This window comes from Oncorhynchus kisutch, linkage group LG26, assembly GCF_002021735.2.
Source record: "Oncorhynchus kisutch isolate 150728-3 linkage group LG26, Okis_V2, whole genome shotgun sequence".
Classification (NCBI taxonomy): domain Eukaryota; kingdom Metazoa; phylum Chordata; class Actinopteri; order Salmoniformes; family Salmonidae; genus Oncorhynchus; species Oncorhynchus kisutch.
In genome coordinates this window covers 21,571,535-21,586,169 of record NC_034199.2, presented here as the reverse complement: position 1 = coordinate 21,586,169, position 14,635 = coordinate 21,571,535, and positions in this window count along the sequence as shown.

Here is a 14,635-nt window from a genome sequence, read left to right as displayed (position 1 = left end):
TTTCATGCACCTGTACTGACCTCGCCTTCTGGATGATAGCGGGGTGAACAGGCAGTGGCTCGGGTGGTTGTTGTCCTTGATGATCTTTATGGCCTTCCTGTGACATCGGGTGGTGTAGGTGTCCTGGAGGGCAGGTAGTTTTCCCCCGGTGATGCGTTGAGCACTACCCTCTGGAGAGCCTTACGGTTGTGGGCGTAGCAGTTGCTGTACCAGGCGGTGATACATCCCGAAAGGATGCTCTAGATTATGCATCTGTATAAGTTTGTGAGTGCTTTTGGTGACAGGCCGAATTTCTTCAGCCTCCTGAGGTTGAAGAGGCGCTGCTGCGCCTTCTTCACAATGCTGTCTGTGTGGGTGGACCAATTCAGTTTGTCTGTGATGTGTACGCCGAGGAACTTAAAACTTACTACCCTCTCCAATACTGTCCCGTCGATGTGGATAGGGGGGTGCTTCCTCTGCTGTTTCCTAAAGTCCACAATCATCTCCTTTGTTTTGTTGACGTTGAGTGTGAGGTTATTTTCCTGACACCACACTCCGAGGGCCCTCACCTTCTCCCTGTAGGCCGTCTCGTCGTTGTTGGTAATCAAGCCTACCACTGTAGTGTTGTCCTCAAACTTGATGATTGAGTTGGAGGCTTGCATGACCACGCAATCGTGGGTGAACAGGGAGTACAGGAGAGGGCTCAGAACGCACCCTTATGGGGCCCCAGTGTTGAAGATCAGCGGGGTGGTGATGTTGTTACCTACCCTCACCACCTGGAGCCGTCCCGCCAGGAAGTCCAGTACCCAGTTGCACAGGGCGGGGTCGAGACCCAGGGTCTCGAGTTTGATGACGAGTTTGAAGGGTACTATGCTGTTAAATGCTGAGCTGTAGTCGATGAACAGCATTCTCACATAGGTATTCCTCTTGTCCAGATGGGTTAGGGCAGTGTGGTTGCGATTGCATCGTCTGTGGACCGATTGGGACGGTAAGCAAATTGGAGTGGGTCTAGGGTGTCAGATAGGGTGGAGGTGATATGGTCCTTGACTAGTCTCTCAAAGCACTTCATGATGACAGAAGTGAGTGCTACGGGGTGGAAGTAATTTAGCTCAGTTACCTTAGCTTTCTTGGGAAGAAGAACAATGGTGGCCCTTTTGAAGCATGTGGGAACAGCAGACTGGGATCAGGATTGATTGAATATGTCCGTAAACACACCAGCCAGCTGGTCTGCGCATGCTCTGAGGACGCGGCTGGGTATGCCGTCTGGGACTGCAGCCCTGCGAGGGTTAACACGTTTAAATGTTTTACTCACTTTGGCTGCAGTGAAGGAGAGTGTGCAGGTTTTGGTAGCAGGCTGTGTCAGTGGCACTGTATTGTCCTCAAAGCGAGCAAAAAAGTTAGTTAGTCTGTCTGGGAGAAAGACATCCTAGTCCGCGATGGGGCTGGTTTTCGTTTTGTAATCTGTGATTGACTGTAGACCCTGGCACATACCTCGTGTCTGAGCCGTTGAATTGCGACTCTACTTTGTCTCTATACTGCCTTGCGGAGGGAATAGCTACACTGTTTGTATTCGGTCATGTTTCCGGTCACCTTGCCCTGGTAAAAAGCAGTGGTTTGCGCTTTCAGTTCCGCAAGAATGCTGCCATCAGTCAACGGTTTCTGGTTTGGGAATGTTTTAAACTTTGCTGTGGGTATAACATCGCCGATGCACTTTCTAATGAACTCGCTCACCGAATCAGGACGCAATGCGGAACATATCCCAATCCACGTGATCGAAGCAGTCTTGAAGCGTGGAATCAGATTGGTCGGACCAGCGTTGAACAGACCTGAGCATGGGATCTTCTTGTTTTAGCCTCTGTCTGTAGGCTGGAAGCAACAAAATGGAGTCGTGGCCAGCTTTTCCGAAAGGAGGGCGGGGGAGGGTCTTATATGCGTCGTGGAAGTTAGAATAACAATGATCCAGCGTTTTACCAGCCCTGGTTGCGCAATTCATATGCTGATAGAATTTAGGGAGCCTTTCCAGTTTACATAGAGTCGAATAAAGTTTGTTCAGGGCCATCGATGTGTCTGCTTGGGGGGGAATATATATGGCTGTGATTATACCTGAGACAAGGCAGAGTATAGCCCACAAAGATCTCCGCCACAGCACAACCCAAGGGGGGGTGCCAACCCAGACAGGAAGATCACGTCAGTGACTCAACCCACTCGAGTGACACACCCCTCCTAGGGACGGCATGGAAGAGCACCAGTAAGCCAGTGACTTAGCCCCTGTAATAGGGTTAGAGGCAGAGAATCCCAGTGGAGAGAGGGGAACCGGCCAGGCAGAGACAGCAAGGGCGGTTCGTTGCTCCAGAGCCTTTCCGTTCACCTTCACACTCCTGGGCCAGACTACACTCAATCATATGACCCACTGAAGGGATGAGTCTTCAGTAAAGACTTAAAGGTTGAGACCGAGTATGCATCTCTCATGGGTAGGCAGACCATTCCATAAAAATGGGGCTCTATAGGAGAAAGCCCTGCCTCCAACTGTTTGCTTAGAAATTCCAGGGACAATTAGGAGGCCTGCGTCTTGTGACCGTAGCATACGTGTAGGTATGTACGGCAGGACCAAATCAGAGAGTTAGGTAGGAGCAAGCCCATGTAATGCTTTGTAGGTTAGCAGTAAAACCTTGAAATCAGCCCTTGCTTTGACAGGAAGCCAGTGTAGGGAGGCTAGCACTGGAGTAATATGATCAAATCTTGGGGTTCTAGTCAGGATTCTAGCAGCCGTATTTAGCACTAACGGAAGTTTATTTTGTGCTTTATCCAGGCAGCCGGAAAGTAGAGCATTGCAGTAGTCTAACCTAGAAGTAACAAAAGCATGGATGAATTTTTCTGCATAATTTTTGTACAGAAAGTTTCTGATTTTTGCAATGTTACGTAGATGGAAAAAAGCTGTCCTTGAAACAATCTTGATATGTTCGTCAAAAGAGAGATCAGGGTCCAGAGTAACGCCGAGGTCCTTCACAGTTTTATTTGGTACGACTGTACAACCATCAAGATTAATTGTCAGATTCAACAGAATATCTCTTTGTTTCTTAGGACCTAGAACGAGCATTTTGTCCGAGTTTAAAAGTAGAACGTTTGCAGCCATCCACTTCCTTATGTCTGAAACACAGGCTTCTAGCGAGGGCAATTTTGGGGCTTCACCATGTTTAATTGAATTGTACAGCTGTGTGTCATCCGCATAGCAGTTAAAGTTAACATTATGTTTTCGAATGACATCCCCAAGAGGTAAAATATATAGTGAAAACAATAGTGGTCCTCAAACGGAACCTTGAGGAACACCGACATTTACAGTTGATGTGTCAGAGGACAACCCATTAACAGAGACAAACTAATATCTTTCCGACAGATCAGATCTAAACCAGGCCAGAACTTAACTTGTCCATGTAGACCAATTTGGGTTTCCAATCTCTCCAAAAGAATATGGTGATCAATGGTATCAAAAGCAGCACTAAGGTCTCGGAGCACGAAGACAGATGCAGAGCCTCGGTCTGACGTCATTTAAAGGTAATTTACCACCTTCACAAGTGCAGTCTCAGTGCTATGATGGTGTCTAAAACCAGACTGAAGCATTTCTTATACATTGTTCGTCTTCAGAAAGGCAGTGAGTTGCCGCGCAACAGCTTTTTCTAAAATATTTGAGAGGAATGGAAGATTCAATATAGGCCGATAGTTTTTTATATTTTCTGGATCAAGGTTTGGCTTTTTCAAGAGAGGCTTTATTACTGCCACTTTTAGTGAGTTTGGTACACATCCGGTGGATAGAGAGCCTTTTATTATGTTCAACATAGGAGGGCCAAGCACAGGACGCAGCTCTTTCAGTAGTTTAGTTGGAATAGGGTCCAGTATGCAGCTTGAAGGTTTAGATGGCATGATTATTTTCATCATTGTGTCAAGAGATATAGTACTAAAACACTTGAGTGTCTCTCTTGATCCTAGGTCCTGGCAGAGTTGTGCAGACTCGGGACAACTGAGCTTTGGAGGAATACGCAGATTTAAATAGGAGTCCGTAATTTTATTTTATGCGAAGCACAACTTCCTACCCATAACTGTCTTTAGATTCCCTATTAGAAAATAATTGAGTGCAAGCAAAATAACTCCACTAGTCATGCATTATGTTAGATACCTATGTGTCCTATGTATCAGATCATTTAAATGTAATTCATATTATATCTTCATTTAGAATAAATCAAACTTAATTGTCATTGTCTTGTTTTTCTTGACCGATGCCATCTTTTAGAAGAAAAAGAGGCCTTCTGCTTTACAGAGACCTGACTAGAGGAGTGATAGTGTGTACACCCCTGCCATCAACTTGGATCAGTGAGAAAGTTGCTTTGTTCAGTTCTGTTCAACATAACCAGGCTAGTCCACTCAATAACAATTGTCACTACTCTCCAGGGAGTACTGGAAGAACAGAGCCGGTTCCCTCTGCAGCAGAAGTTGTGCCCAGCTGCAGTGATGCACCTCCTCCACCAACATAAAAAAGTAAGACACCGGATGTTGAGGCCTGGAAGGGGTTGAGGGAGCTACTCCACATGCCTGCAGTGGAGCTGGAATGTCCTCCACCGAAAGCCATCTGCAGTGTGTGTAGAGATTTGGAGGAGGCTGAGCTATGGCACTGTGGGGATTGCGGCTCAGATAAATATTTCTGTGCCACCTGTGCTGTGAGAACACACAGCGCTCCCAACATTGTCCACCATTTGGTGTTATGGAACAAACCTGTCAACTTCTGGCTTACAAATATTGCTTCCCAGTCAAAAATGTTGATCATGTACGTACAATTCAGTTTCTATAATCTGTTACAGTTCTCTGCAGCAGTAAAGTTAATGTGACAAAATCTGTTGTGCCTAGCACCGAATTGATTTAGAATTTTCTAACAACTTGAGCGATGAAATATTCCCCTGATAGTGTAGTTTCAAATCTGAAACTACTGTAGTCTGTTCTACAACAGATTTGTGTCTGTCTGTCTGTCTGTTTTAGTCAATATAGAAATAGAAAACTGACATCTGGCCCTTTTACCATCTTGCAAACTGTATCAGAGCATCAAGCGTAGCAGCACCATGCACAGAGACAGTTACTCCCTCCAAGTCATAAGACTGTTGATGAACTGACTCTTTGCTGCTATGGCAACTACTGCACTGTACTTAATATATTGGGACTGTAGTTATCTACTTATTTCATTGTATTGTGCACACTACACTGTATTCCTGCGCAAATGACAACTTTGATTTAGATTTCATTTGATCTATATTACCATAACCCTGTTCGCTCTGTTGTTATGATGAAAATATGGAGTCTTTTCGAAAGAGACATGCATCGCACCAACATCGGATCTAATGTTTAGTAATGCAACCTAAGAAACGGAATATCCTCATTTCAGGATGAGCTCATGACATCTGGCTACAGTTTTGCAGCTGTGAGCTGGAACCTGTCTGATCCCCCACAGACTCTCCCCCCCCCCCCCCCCCAGCCGCAGACAGCAATTACAGTGGACCTCCTGCGCCAGTTTACAGCCCTGCAGCTGTGTGTGGGGTGTCTTTGAGGGGGATTACCTTGGCTTTCCATAAATCCAGTATGGTAGTATTCTTATTTGAATTCAGTGTTGTTCATCATTGATAAGGGGAAATATACCCAACCTCAGTTGTCTTTGTTATATATATTCTATCATTTCCAAACAGTAGTAATGTTATGCGGCAATACCATTGCAAGCCTCTCAAAAACCCACCACCTCATCCAAGTTGTGGAAGGCGGAAACAGATAAAGTACAGGATTGCCAGACAGAGCAAAGTTTTGTGGGTGGCTATGCCACCCAGGTCGTTACGGTTGCCATGAAGGCCTGTCTGGATCCACAACATGCTGGATAACGGGGCTTTGGTAAAGCTTGGTGGACCAATCACTTGCTTAGTGGTTACTACAGATTACAGATACATTCACAAAGAAACTACAGAGTAAATGACCTATTCTTCCCAAAGAGCAAAAGGGTTTAAGTAATGCCCTTGCAAATGTCCCTTCCCTGTATCCCTAATAATATTGTATAATTCATTATTTGCATTCATCAAATTATTGCAACTGATGCCCTATTTGGGCTTGCCAGGAAAAGATCATCTGGGACCAGCATTGAGGGTCCCAAACATGCTGGGCAGTTCTTTTGTGACTAAGACAAAGTCAACTGCTTTGTAGGAAGAGCATCCGACACACCAACTGAGGTATACTGGATTTTGAAGAATGGGATGTATCTCGCAATCAGTTAGTTTCACTAGCCCTCTTCTGTTTGACTTGTATCTGCTTTGTAATCATAAGTAATGTTTTACACAAAAATGCACAAAAGAACTGCTCGTACACTAAATTAATTTGACATTTTGAAAAACAGTCCCGATCTGATGGTAGACACCATATTTGCAGTGCCAGCCTTTCATGCCTATGCTCATGATGCTGACTATCAGGTAACAAATCTTTTTTTCTTTATCATTTATTCGGTTAAACACCACTTCTTTGTAGTTGTAGACAGTTACCCTGACAGTATTAAGAAACATCTAGTTGTAATTTGTTCTAGTCCCTTAATTAATCATCATCACCCATTGTAATACTCATTATGTTTTCTGATTGTACTTCACATTTCAGGCCACTGATGGTACCAGGTATGTGACTGGTAGTGGGCTTGCTGACAGAGAACAGATGGAGAGGTTATGGTCCTACCTTTAAAAATGTGGGAAGATCATAAAAGAGATGACACTGTCTCATTGTGTTGACAGCCTCACTGATAAATACAATTTGGGCCCATATTGACATTTCTAAGACTGAAAACAGAAAGCTCCACTCCACACACATCCTGTCAAACGCCTTCTCAGCATCCAGTGAAGCCAGCAGGACAGGCGTCTTCTGTGCGTTTACTTGATCTATAATATCAAAAAGACGGCGAATGTTATCAGACAAGTATCTGTCTCTAATAAATCCAGTTTGGTCCGCTTTTATTATTTTAGGAAGAAGAGTGTTTAGTCTTTTGGTGAGCAATTTGGTAATTATTTTGTAGTCGAAGTCCAACAAGCTTATGGGCCGGAAGGATGAGCAGGATAGAGGGTCCTTGTCTATTTTGAGCAACACTGTAATGCGAGCTGTGTGCATAGAGTCTGGGATAACTTTGTTTTTGCAAAAATCATTAAATTCATTAAAAAACCTACAATGTGATTTTCTGGATTTTTTTTCTCATTTTGTCTGTCATAGTTGAAGTGTACCTATGATGAACATTACAGGCCTCTCTCATTTTTAAGTGGGAGAACTTGCACAATTGGTGGCTGACTAAATACTTTTTTGCCCCACTGTAGTTTGCAGTAAAAATCATGAAAAGTTAAATTGATATTTTTTGGGTCATATGTGACCTCGTCCTCTGCTGTTCGGATAGCCATGATTGTACGCTCTGACTGCTCTTTTTTAAATTGGTAAGCAAGCAATCTACTGGGCCTATTGCTATACTCATGGTATTTCTGTTTAGTAAAGAAGAAAAAAAAGTTATCTCCCGAGTGTAGTCCAAATTCAGTTTGGCTTTGGCTGCTTTAAGATGACTCCAGGAGGTGCTGTCTAGGGAATGTTTATGTATTTTTTCACATCATTCCAGCTCCCTCTCAAGATTTAGCCTGTGTGCTTCCATTGCTTTTTTCTTAGAGGAAGCATATGCAATTAGATGACCTCTTAGTGTGGCTTTAGCAGTGTCCCACATTGTGGCCGGAGAAACAGGAGAATCTTTGTTGTCTTGTGTGTAGTTGTCTATCCATGTAGTTACCAATGTATGGAACGCTTCGTTTGATAACATGGAGGTGTTGAATTTCCAGCTCTTTGACCTCGGGATGTTTTTGCCCCGAGCGGAGGTGGACAAAGGCGTGATCTGAAAATGCTATGGGTCCGATTGCACACGTGTCTGAATTTATAAAACTCTTTGAGGTAAAAATGTAATCTATACGGGAGTAGGTGTTATGGACATTAGAGTAGTATGTATAGTCCATAGATGAGCTATTAGTCTCTCTCCAGATATCTATCAGTCCCATCTCTTTAGTAAGAGAGTTCAACATCTTTGCAGATCTAGGATTTGTGGTGGGGACTTGAGATGATTTGTCTTAAGGGTTGGGTTAAGGGTACAATTAAAATCTCCGGCCACCACGCCAAAGGTAACACAATGCTCATAGTACAGGGTTTTCATTTTTGATATGAAAGCAGGAGTATCTGTGTTAGGGGCGTATATATTTAAGATAGTAATTGGTTGACCATACAGTGACCCAGTTATCAAAATAAATCTCCCCTCCGGATCAGATATGTTTTTGTCAATTATGAATGGAACATTCTTCTGGATAAGTATGGCTGTACCTCTACTGTTTGATTTGAAAGATGAGAAATACACCTGTCCCACCCAAGCTCTGTGGAGTTTGGCATGTTCGGCATCACAGAGGTGTGTCTCTTGTAATAGCGCAATGTCTGCTTTTGCCTTTTTTAGAGCACATAGTATCTTTTTCCGTTTTATTGCATGCCCTAGACCAGGCAGTTCCATGTCAATAGATTTAAGGTACTAGCCATCGTCATCGAACAGTAATCGAACTTTAGTGCAAGTCATCTCTGGGTAAAAGTGGATAGTAGTTACAGCTGCGTTCACATAAAAGGAAAATAAATGGTGTACATAAAATAATCATCTCTGAACACCCCAGCCGCGTTCCCAAACAACTCGACACATCCCGTTGGATCTATTACCCCCCCCCCCCTCCTCCCCCGCTCAGTCTCAATTCTGTGTTCCGGAAAAAAAAAAAAAAAACGGGAACAGTTAGCAAAGCACGTCTCCCTCTCCCCACCAAAGAAATGCCTCAACCTCTCCTCTCCGCCCCGCATTGAGTAAATGACAACGTAGCCCACGTCCAGACCACATTAAAAGAGGGAGAATATAAAAGCAATAGCCCAGTCTACATATACCTCCCCCAAGGGACATAAGGAGACCTCAAGTAATAATAGCAACAAAAAGATGGAAATAAAAGTAGGCTGAAATGTTAGCAGGCCTAGGTTAGGCTATAGAGCCTATCCCTCTCAGTTAAAGGAAAATAAATATAAATTGGACGGTTATAATGACATTTAGCGGGGCGAGTGGGTCTTTGGATATTGGCTATATGTTGCCTTACCTCCTTTAGTAATAGCATTAATCACATTTAGTCATTGGTCCGTTATTCATCGACCATCGATTGTCTTTCAAAAAACGTTTTGCCTCTTCGGGAGTTTTGAAGTGTCGCAGGGCTCCTTGGTGAAGAATCCTGAGCTCGTTTGGGTATTTGAATCCCCTGAAGATGCCTCGGTCAATGGAGTATTTCTTCACCTCGTCAAACTCTCGGCGCTTTCGGCATATTCCAGCTGACAGGTCCTGGTGTAAAGTGAGTTTGGCGTTTCCCACTGTGATGGTGTTGATTTTCGCCGCCTGTAGGACTCGTTCCTTGTCGGTGAATCTCAGGAAACGTATGCTGATTGGGCGCGGTGGTTGTCTGGCTGCTGGTGGGGGCCTCAGTGCTCGGTGAGCTCTCTCGAGTTCTATGGGCCTGTCGGTGGACAGGTGGAGCCACTCCGGAAGTTTGTCTTGCAGGTAGCGGATCAGTAGCATGTTTCCCTGTTTTTTTTTGCCCAGATTTAATATTATTCCTTCGCCCCGTTTTCCAGGTCCTCTGTTTTCTCTTCCAGATGCTCTATTTTATTTTTAGCATATGCTATTGTTTCCATGTTATCTGTCAATAAGTTTTCCATGGATAGGATTCGCCCCTCTGCCTCGTCCAGGCGCCCCGCGTTTATGGTTATCTTGTTGTTGATGTCAGGCAAAGCGTTTTCCAGGATTGTCACCATGCCCCCTATCGCACTGAGCTGAGAGTTAATGGCATCAATTTAATGTTGAGTTCTGTATGTTGGGATCTCAACTCAGAAAGGATGTCTTCGACAGAGTGTGAGGTTGGGCCTCGGGGGGGTATGGGTCCTCTTGCTCCTGGCTAATGGTGCTAGCTTTTTTCTGAAGCTAGATTCTTCTTGGAGGCTTTTTCCGTCGCTAATGCTCGAGTCCGGGTAAGAATGTCACCTGTAGTGTCACTTTTTGTAGCCGCCATTACTTTTTTTTTACTAAAGATAAAGGAGTTTAAACTTGACGTGGAGGTAAGATTAGGAATTGGAAACTACTTCTACGAAGCGGAGCTCTTAGTTCACGCGGCCATCTCGTTCAAGGGTCACGTGATCCCCCAAGGCTAGCTTTTTCAAACAGAAATTTGCATCTTGTAGCACAAACTCCAAAAAGTTGTGGGACACTGTAAAGTCCATGGAGAATAAGAGCACTTCCTACCAGCTGCCCACTGAGGCTAGGAAACACTGTCACCACCGATAAATCTACGATTATCGAGAATTTCAATCAGCATTTTTCTACTGCTGGCCTTGCTTTCCATTTGGCTATCCCTACCCCGGTCAACAGCTCTGCACCCCCCACAGCTACTTGCCCAAGCCTCCCCCATTTCTCCTTCACCCAAATCCAGATAGCTGATGTTCTGAAAGAGCTGCAAAATCTGGACCACTACAAATCAGCTGGGCTAGACAATCTGGACCCTCTCTTTCTAAAATTATACGCCGCAATTGCTGCAACCCCTATTACTAGCCTGTTCAACCTCTCTTTCGTATCGTCTGAGATCCCCAAAGATAGGCAAGCTGCTGCGGTCATACCCCTCTTCAAAGGTGGAGACACCTATCCTACCCTGCCTTTCTAACGTCTTTGAAAGCCAAGTTAACAAACAGATCACCGACCATTTCGAATCCCACCGTACCTTCTGCTATGCAATCTGGTTCCGTCCTACATGTAGTGTTGGACATTGGAATATTCAAGGTCCTAAACGATATCATAATCGTCATCGACAAAAGACAATACTGTGCAGCCGTATCCATCAACCTGGCTTTCGACTCTGTCAATCACTGCATTCTTATCGACAGACTCAACAGCCTTGGTTTCTCAAATGACTGCCTCACCTGGTTCACCACCTACTTATCAGATAGAGTTCAGTGTGTCAAATGGGAGGGCCTGTTGTCCGGACCTCTGCCAGTCTCTATGGGGGTGCCACAGGGTTCAATTCTCGGGCCGACTCTTTTCTCTGTATACGTCAATGATGTCGCTCTTGCGGCTGGTGATTCTCTGTATACCATTCTGTATACTTCTGGCCCGTCTTTGGACACTGTGTTAACTAACCTCCATACGAGCTTCAATGCCATAAAACTCTCCTTCCGTGGCCTCCAACTGCTCTTAAATGCAAGTATAACTAAGTGCATGCTCTTCAATCGATCGCTGCCCACATCTGCCCACTCGCCTAGCATGACTACTCTAGACGATTCTGACTTAGAATATGTGGACAAATATCTAGGTGTCTGGTTAGACTGTAAACACTCCTTCCAGACTCATATTAAGCATCTCCAATCCAAAATTAAATCTAGAATCGGCTTCCTATTTCACAATTACAGTTTTTCTCAGTCGCTTTGGTGCATTTCTTAGATCAAAATTGCAATTCTTGATACTATTTCTACAAATTCCAAATCATATAGTCACTTGTGTACATCATTAAAGCCATTTCTTATTCCTTTGAACAAATTGCAATTGATAATGTACAAGTGTCAGCTTTTTTCCACATTATCAATTGCTCATGTCATGTTGATCAAAATATAGTAGATGGTTCTCTGTTGAATAGTCTTACCCCTCAAAACATCTAGGCATTAGTTCCTTGCATAAGCCATTACATGCAAAATTGTTGAACTATTTCTCATAAACTGTCAAGCATAGTTTTACACACATTTCTATTAGACCTTTTGTACAAACACGTGAATTGATGAATCGTGCAGGTGAAATTGACCCTCACTCATGAAGGAATGTAAAGTGTTAGTTCAACCAACAATCAACCAGTTGTCTAAATTGCTCAAATGTGCATCTCATGAAGAATCAATTGGCAAGCATATATAGACAGACCACAACACAGAGTTGCAATTTTCCAATAATGGATGGACCAGGAAACGAACAGGGTCAACAGCCAAGAGGAGGAAGAAGAGGAGCAAGGATGCGTGGTGGAAGGCAAAACAGAGGAAGAGGCAGAAGAGGACATAGGCGCATATCTGATGACATAAGGGCCACTATTGTAGACCATGTTGTCAATCATGGCCTTACAATGGCTAAGGCGGGTCGAAGGGTGCAGCCGAATATTGGGAGATCAACTGTGTTCTCAATAGTTAAAACGTTTCGAAGAGAGAACAGGTATGTCCACCAATGTACAGTGCACTGTTAATGTAAATAAGCAGTATACTGTATACTTCATACAATGCTTCATATTACAGTAGTCTTCTTGTATTTCACAGCATACAGAAAATGTGTGTTCGCATAGTTTTTGTCTATGTGAAAGTGTGCGATGCATCACTGCATTTTTCCCCACATAGGACTGCAAGATTACCTCAAACCGGTGGCAGAGGACGCCTTTTCACACCTCAACAGGAGGAGGCTATTTGCACCATGTTCCGAGCAAACAATGCCATGAGACTCAGGGAAATACAAAAGGACCATTATAGAAGACAACGATGTCTTTGAAAACATCCATTCGGTTAGCATCTCAACCATCGACAGGGTGTTGCATAGAAACCAGATGATTATGAAACACCTGTACCGTGTACCATTCCAAAGGAATGAGGACAGAGTTAAGGAGCTACGGTACCAGTATGTACAGGTAAAACATATCTATGTAACTACTTTACAGCAACATGTTATAGTGATACATAGTACAGTAAGCATAAACTGCACACATTTCCATTGCTGTGGAAGGATCATGCAATATATGTACATGTTATGTCACTCTTCCTTACCAAAACAAATTCAACTGTGTGTTCTGGGATATAGTTTATAATGGAGTTGGAATCAAGTGAACCCTCTCACAACTTTGTATACGTGGATGAGGCTGGCTTCAACCTGACCAAATGCAGAAGGCGGGGTCGGAATATCATCGGTCACAGGGCTACTGTGGATTTGCCAGGCCAACGGGGAGGAAATATCACCATGTGTGATGCTATTTCGGAGCATGGTGTCCTAACCCATATCCCCCTTATAGGGCCATACAACACCCAGCATCTACTCAACTTTTTAGAGACTCTCTACAGGGCTCCCTGATGATGAGAGGGGTCTGTTTAGAGAGGATTTTTTCAAAGTATGTGGGCATTTGTGATAATGTGAATTTCCATTGATCAAACATCATAAGACAATGGTTTGTGACCCACCCGAGGATGCTCATAGAATTCCTCCCACCTTATTCACCATTCCTTAACCCAATTGAGGAGTTATTTTCAGCATGGAGGTGGAAGGTGTACGATCGTCAGCCACACACACAGATGACCCTGCTGGCTGCAATGGATGCAGCATGTGAGGACATCACAGTAGACGCCTGCAGAGGATGGATAAGGCATTCCAAAAGATTCTTTCCATGTTGCATTGGAAGAGAAAATATCCGGTGTGATGTGGATGAGAATATGTGGGCCGACAGACAGGAACGTCTGGATGTGTAGAGACAGCACAACAGTGCTGCGGGCAAAGTTGTGCCTTAGGGGTGGTTTCCTGTGTTTCTTTCTAATTTAGTTTTTTTTCCTTTGTGCCCCTTTGGTTGTCCAGTCTCTTTCAATCAATAACCCACATACAGTAATATGTAAATAGTACTGTTGAATTTGATATATGCCATAGAAGTGTCGCCTTGTGCATTTTCAATACAGTAACTGTCATCCAAACTGTAGCCTAAGTTTACATCAGGTAATACTGTCAAAGTACACAGTTACATTGACAACATGCCTAAACATTTTGACGACCTTGTTCGTGAACAATGACTCAATGACTTATCATTCTGATGACACTGACATGATCATTGGCATGAATATTTACTTTTGAGAGATGTACTAAGGATTTTTAGTGACTGACTAGCTTTAGAAACATATCTATTGTATATTGCAGTTTGTACAAATTGTTCTGAGAAATGCACTTGTTATTTTGCACATGTTAGGGCTGATGTGAAAAATGCACCAAAGCGACTGAGAAAAACTGTAAGCATCTTTCACTCATGCTGCCAAACATACCCTCGTAAAACTGACCATCCTACTGATCCTTGACTTTGTCGATGTCATTTACAAAATAGCCACCAACACTCTACTCAGCAAATTGGATGCAGTCTATCACAGTACCATCCGTTTCGTCACCAAAGCCCCATATACTACCCACCACTGCGACCTGTATGCTCTCGTTGGCTGGCCCTCGCTTCATATTCGTCGCCAAACCCACTGGCTTCAGGTCATCTATAAGTCCTTGCTAGGTAAAGCCCCGCCTTATCTCAGCTCACTGGTCACCATAGCAGCACCCACCCCTAGCACACGCTCCAGCAGGTATATTTCACTGGTCACCCCCAAAGCTAATTCCTCCTTTGGCCGCCTTTCCTTCCAATTATCTGCTGCCAATGACTGGAACGAATTGCAAAAATCACTGAAGCTGGAGACTCATATCTCCCTCACTATCTTTAAGCATCAGCTATCAGAGCAGCTTACAGATCATTGCACCTCTACG